At 43.3% G+C, this 6348-nt stretch overlaps 1 pseudogene; it reads right to left on the bottom strand.

Annotated features, from left to right (window-relative positions):
- Positions 1-214: 214 nt before the first annotated feature.
- Positions 215-5366, bottom strand: LOC111751485 (uncharacterized; annotated as a pseudogene).
- Between the last annotated feature and the right edge of the window lie 982 nt (positions 5367-6348).

Here is a 6348-nt window from a genome sequence, read left to right as displayed (position 1 = left end):
CTGTAAGACATATCCGTATCATTGGGATGGCATCTTAATAGTATTTGGAAAAAATTAGCCTATTCGTAAACATTTAATTAGAGTAGGAAGAATATCTGTCCTATTTGTTTTATTTTCAATCTCTTTCAGCCTTAGGCTTCCAGGAGATTTACTAATACATTCATTTTATAGAACCAATGTTTGTTGAGAGTCTACTGTGTTTTATGTGCTGGGGATAAAGTCATGAAGAAAAAATAGTTGCTGTTCTTATATAGCTTACATTCCAGTGGAGAAGAAAGAAAATGAACAAGTGAACCGACAAAAATATTTGAATTGTGGAAAGTGATATGAAAAAAATAAGAAACACCAAATGATGACAAAAGACTATGAGATTTATTTTGGATAATATTTTCAATGCCATGACAAAATAATAGAAAATGGCTGGGATGTTATAGATAATATTTTTAATATTATTCCTTAACATTCTAGACCCAGGTTTCTCAACCTCAACACTACTGACATCTTGGGTTGAATAATTCATTGGTGGGTGTCTTAAGACAGCTTCTCCAGAGAAGCAAAATCAATAAAGGATATAAATATATGTATGTATATAGAGAGATTTATATCAAGGAAATGACCCACAAGGTTATAGAGGCTGTAATGTCCCAAGTCTGTGGGTGGGTTAGAGGCTTCTCCTGATTCACGTAGCTGCAGGGACTGGCAAACCCAAGTTCAACAGGTTGGACAGCAGGGCTGTTGCTCACAGGCTGTAAAGTTCGATGAATCCCAAGATCTGCAGGCAAGACCGGAGGTAAGCTGGTAGCTCAAGTCCCAAGAATCTGAGGTCAGATATTTAGGGGTTACTTGCAGGATCCAGAATGAGTAAAAGCTCCTGCGGGCTGCCGGAACATCTGCCCACACTCCATGCAGGCCACTTGGCCAGGGAAACTCCCCTTCAACTGACTGGCTACTCACAACTGTTCCAATCATGGGCGTGATCACAAATCAAATCTCAATAGATAAGTGACCGCAACAGCACATGACTGCCAAACACCGAGAATCATGGCCCCTCCAAGTTGACAGACAATCTTAACCATCACAGTCTACCCCTTGTCAACTTGGCACCTGCACACATGTCCTTAAACCATACATAATCTCTGAACAAAGACAATTATAAAGTCAAACGTGCACCTAGCATGATACAATGAACACACATACGACCAAAAAAGCACTAGCCCTGTTTACCTCTTATATGTTATAAATGAAAAAAAAACAAAAAATATTTGAAGCACACATAAAAAACAGTAATATGCAGAACAATTACTGTCACTGTTTCTGCAACTGATGACACGGCCATAACTGGTATTGAGAACTAGAGTCTTCCACCATCCATGACCCATTCATTCTGTGTTCACTTTGCTCTTAGCAAGTACCTTAGCTAGTCGGGGTTCTTTGCCAGTGGGGTGACCCAAACCTTCATTCCTGAAGGGTGTGGGCCATTAGTAGGCTTGTTGAAATTGGGTTGCTGTAGTTTTCCATTGACTTTAAAAACCAGGCATGGTAGTACTAAGTGGCCTAAGGAATCTGCTGCATACCAGACATAGTCTTCTTACCTCCATTATGTAATATCAACCTGATTTTCTCTTGGTAATCAAGATCAGTCACACCAGCCAGTATAGTAACCCCCTTCTTTGCCTGTTGATCCACAGGAATAAGGAGCCCAAAGTGGCCAGGTGGCATTCTTAGCTTCCAGTTCAATGGAATCAGTGTTGTGTCTCCAGGTGGGAGCATTCCTCCCTTTGGAACTAAGACCTCTAGACCTGCAGAGCGTAAGGTCTCAGGGAGAGGAAGTAAAAATCTTATGAGTGTGTCACTAGGGGCAATAATGAGTGGTGCCACTCCCATTTCCACCCCTTGATTCCTGGACCCATGAATCCTGGCCATGGGAGATACAGCACCACATACTGGGCACTGGTTTAGAGCCTATACAGCCTCCTGCAGAACATTGTCCCAACCCCGTAAGGTATTGACACCAATCTGTTGCCGTAATTGTGTCCTTAGGAGGCCATTTCATCGTTCTATCAAGCTGGCTGCTTCAGGATGGTGGCGAACATGGTAAGACCAGTGAATTCCATGAACATGGGCAAACTTCTGCACTTCATTTGCTGCGAAGTGTGTCCCTTGATCTGAGGCAATGCTATGAAGGATACCATGATGGTGAATAATGCATTCTGTAAGTTCATGGATGATAGTTTTGACAGAAGTATTGCATTCAGGGAAGGCAAATCCATATCCCGAGTAGGTGTCTATTCCAGTAAGAAAAAATGCTACCCTTTCCACAGTGGAAGTGCTCCAATGTAATTAACTTGCCACCAGTTTGCTGGCTGATCAACGTGAGGGATGGTGCCATATCAGGGACTCAGTGTTGGTGTCTGCTGCTGGCAGACTGAGCACTAAGAAGTGGCTGTAGCCAAGTCAGCCTTGGTGAGTGGAAGTCCATGTTGCAGGGTCCATGCATAACCTCCATCCCTGCCACCAGGGCTACTTTGTTCATGAGGCCATTGAGCAATGATGGGAGTATCTGGCGAAAGAGGATGACTGATTTCCACAGAACAAGTCATCCTAATCACTGGATTGTTAAAATCTTCCTCTGCAGAGCTCACCCTTTGTGACACACAAGACACAAATATCTTCACTTCTTTGGCCCATTCAGAGAGGTCTATCCACATACATCTTCCCCATAGATAACCAAAACCCAAACCAAACCCAGTGCCATCGAGTCGATTCCGACTCATAGCGACCCTATAGGACAGAGTAGAACTGCCCCATAGAGTTTCCAAGGAGTGCCTGGTGGATTCGAACTGCTGACCCTTTGGTTAGCAGCCATAGCACTTAACCACTACGCCACCTGGGTTTCCTCCCCATAGATACTTGTGTCCAATTTTCCAATCATGTTTTTTCCAAGTTCCTGACCATCCAGCAAAACCATTGGCCACAGCCCGTGAATTTCTATAAAATCGCAAATCTGGCCATTTCTCCTTCCAAGCCAAGTGAACAACCAGGTGGACTAATTAAAGCTCTGCCCATTGGGAGGATTTCCCTACACCACTGTCCTTCAGGGAGGTCCCAGAAAGGGGCTGTAGTGCTGCTATTGTCCACTTTCTAGTGGTGACTGAATATCGCGCAGAGCCATCTGTAAACCAAGCATGAGTTTTCTCTTGCTCAGTCAACTGGTCATAAAGAACTCTCCTTGAGGCCACAGGCGCAGACTGGGAAATGGAAGGTAATGTGACAGGAGTGGAAACCATGAGTATTTGGGCCACTTCCTCGTGTAATTTGCTTGTGCCTTCAGGTCCTGCTCAGGCCCGATCTAGTATGTACCACTTACATTTAATGATGGAGTGCTGCTGTGCATGTCTAACTTTATGACTTTTGTGTGTCAGACAACACCCAGTTCATAAGGGGCAGCTCAGGCTACATGGTGACTTGGTGTCCCATAGTTAAGCACTCAGTCTCTACTGAGGCCCAATAATAAGCCAAAAGCTGTTTATTAAAAGGACACTAGTTATCTGCAGAGGATGGCAGGGCTTTGCTTCAAAATCCTAAGGGTCTGCACTGTGACTCACCAGCAGAGGTCTATCAAAGACTCCAAACAGCTTCTCTTTCTGCCATCGTTACTTCAAGCACCATTGGGTCGGCCAGATCATATGGCTCAAGCAGCAGAGAAGCTTGCACAGCATCCTGAACCTGTTGTAGTACCTTCTCATGTTCTGGGCACCAATCAAAACTAACAGCTTTATGAGTCACTCAGTAAATAGACTGGAGTAGCACACCCAAATGAAGAATATGCTGCTCCAAAATTTAAAGAAGCCCTCTAGGTGTTGTGCATCCTTTTTAGTTCTGGGAGAAGCCACATACAAAAAACTTTTCTTCACTTGAGAAGGAATATCTCGATATTCCCCACACCACTGGACCCCTAATAATTTCACTGAGGTGGAAGGTGCCTGAATTCTTGTGGGATTAATTTCCACACCCTAGCACACAAATGTTTTATTAATAAGTCCAGAGTCATTGACACTTCTTCCTTACTAGGTCCAATCAGCACAATGTCATCAATGTCATGGACCAGTGTGACATCTTGTGGAAGCGAAAGTTGATTAAGCTTCCTGTGGACTAAATTATGATGCAGGGCTGGAGACCTGATGTAGCTGTGAGACAGGCAACTGAAAGTGTATTGCTGGCCTTGCCAGTTAAAGGCGAACTGCTTCTGATGGTCCTTAAAAACAGGTATGGAGAAAAGGTATTAGTCAGATCAATAGCTACACACCAGGTATCAGGAGATGTATTAATTTGCTCAAGCAATGAGACTGTATCTGGAATAGCAGCTAAAATTGAAGTCAACACCTGGATAAGTATCTAATAATCCACTGTCATTCTCTGAGATCCATCTGTCTTTTGCACAAACCAAATAGGCAAGTTGAACGTGAATGAGGTGGGAATCACCGCCCCTGCATCCTTCAAGTCCTTAATGGTGGCATTAATGTCTGCAATCCCTCCAGGAATGTGGCATTGCTTTTGGTTTATTGTTTTCCCAGGTAGTGGCAGGTCTAATGGCTCCCATTTGGCTTCTCCTACCATAATAGCCCTTAGTGCATCTGTCAGGAATCCAATGTGGCAGTTCTGCTAATTGCTGAGTGTATCTATTCAAGTTATGCATTCTGGAACTGGGGAAATCACTACAGGATGGGTTCAGGGACCCACAGAACCTACTGTCAGATGGACATAAGCTAAGACTCCATTAATAACCTGACCTCCATATGCCCCCACTCTGACTGGTGGGCTATAGTGACATTTTGAGTCTCCTGGATTTAGCGTCAAGTCAGAGCTATTATCAAGTAATCTCTGGAAAGTCTGATTATTTCCTTTTCCCAATCAATAGTCACTCTTGTGAAAGGCCATAGACCCCTTTGGGGAAGGCTGGGACAAAGGCTAACAGTACAAGCTTTTGACTGTGTATTGGAGTCCTTCCTCAAGGGGATCCAGCCTCTCCTTCAATCAAGGGGTTGTGGGTTTGTAAACTTTCTCAAGTGTGGGAATTGATTGAAGGGCCATGACTCTCTATTCTGGTGATTTGAGTTAGACTGCTGTTCACTTGACCTAGAATTCATCCAGTGATACAGATCAAATAAATGTTTACTAGATTTCCTATCTATCTCACTCCTTGGCCCACCATAACTAAGTACCAAACACTGAAAGTTCATACAAGTCAGATTATTCTGATTACTGCTTTGACTCTGCTGGCCATTACAGTAACTCTGTCCACATTTTCTTTATTTATTGAGTGCCGCCACTTGGCCCCTACCACCAAAGAGTCCAACCAGCCCCATTGTAATTAGGTGTCTTAATTCTGTTAGGGCAGTTCCCACTGTCACATGTGACTTACATAAAATAGCCATCACTGCAGTCTTCAAGAATGCTGGGGTTCCCTTCACAAAGTTGTTTCTCACAGCTGTGGTAAAAGGTGTGTCTTTTGCTTACTCAGTATGTGAGTCTGTGGATCTAAACTCATAAATCCACTCTAGCATGCTGATTTCCCTAAGCCTTTGGATATCTTCTACAGTACACCAAGGCAGTTCTGGCACTTCAACTTGATTTGGTGTAGGCCACCATGTAATCCATGCTTCATTGACTCAATCAAATAAACTATTAAATCCTTTCCTAACTTCTCGAGCTGAAACACTGAATAAAGAATCTGTGCCTAGTGAACCCATATCAATTAAATCAGACTGATTCATTTTTATGTTCCTTGCACCATTATTCACAGTTTATATTCATTCCCACACATATTCCTAAGGTTTCTGTTTCTATATATTAGAAAAGTCAAGTGGTTCTTTTGGAGTGTAGCACACCTCCTCCTGGGTCACACTTTGCACTTCATCACTTGGGGCTCACTAGGGCTTAAGTCTAATTATAGGTCTAGAAGCCTAAATCAGTGGGGAAATGTTTGAGGACATTCAGCATTGTCTTGTAAAGTGTCTGCCTCAGGCAATGTCCCAAGCGATGACTCAACATGGGTGCCTTAGGTGCAGCTGGATTAATCTCAATAGCTAGAAGCGGAGGGGCTAATTGTTCTGTTGGAAGGAGTGATTGAGCAGAATTTACGGGCTTAGTGTCTCCAGCGTCTTGATTATCTGCCCATATATCCCCATTCCAGGAATCAGGATCCCATTTCTTCCCAATCAATGCTCTCACTTTAACTTCAGACAACTCTCAAGGTTGGCAGTTGAATTGGTGTTGCAATTCAGCCACTCTTACAATACAACTCTGCATTTGGTTTTTGGCAATATCAGCTCTGTTACTATAAGAAAT

This window comes from Loxodonta africana, chromosome 3 (genome assembly GCF_030014295.1).
Source record: "Loxodonta africana isolate mLoxAfr1 chromosome 3, mLoxAfr1.hap2, whole genome shotgun sequence".
NCBI classification, from domain to species: Eukaryota; Metazoa; Chordata; class Mammalia; order Proboscidea; family Elephantidae; genus Loxodonta; species Loxodonta africana.
The sequence above is the reverse complement of the archived record's forward strand: the minus strand, read 5'-3'. Positions and strand labels throughout refer to the sequence as shown.